This window comes from Asparagus officinalis, chromosome 3 (assembly GCF_001876935.1).
Source record: "Asparagus officinalis chromosome 3, Aspof.V1, whole genome shotgun sequence".
Taxonomy (NCBI): Eukaryota; Viridiplantae; Streptophyta; class Magnoliopsida; order Asparagales; family Asparagaceae; genus Asparagus; species Asparagus officinalis.
The window spans coordinates 44594878-44595080 of record NC_033796.1 but is presented as its reverse complement, the minus strand read 5'-3'; positions in this window follow the sequence as shown (position 1 = coordinate 44595080).

Below are 203 nucleotides of genomic sequence, written 5' to 3'. Positions count from 1 at the left end.
AGTTTATTTAAGGGTTTCTAAGTGTGTTTTAAAGGAGTTTGGTTTGTAAAGATAACTTTCACATAGGGCATGAGGCAGATAATCTTTGTGTTTGAGCTTGCAAGATCATCTTCTCTTCCATCAATCTTGTCATTTATTGGAGAAGTTTTCGTAAACTCAAATCTAGCTTTCACATTTTTTAGTTGATTTGATTATCATTTTAA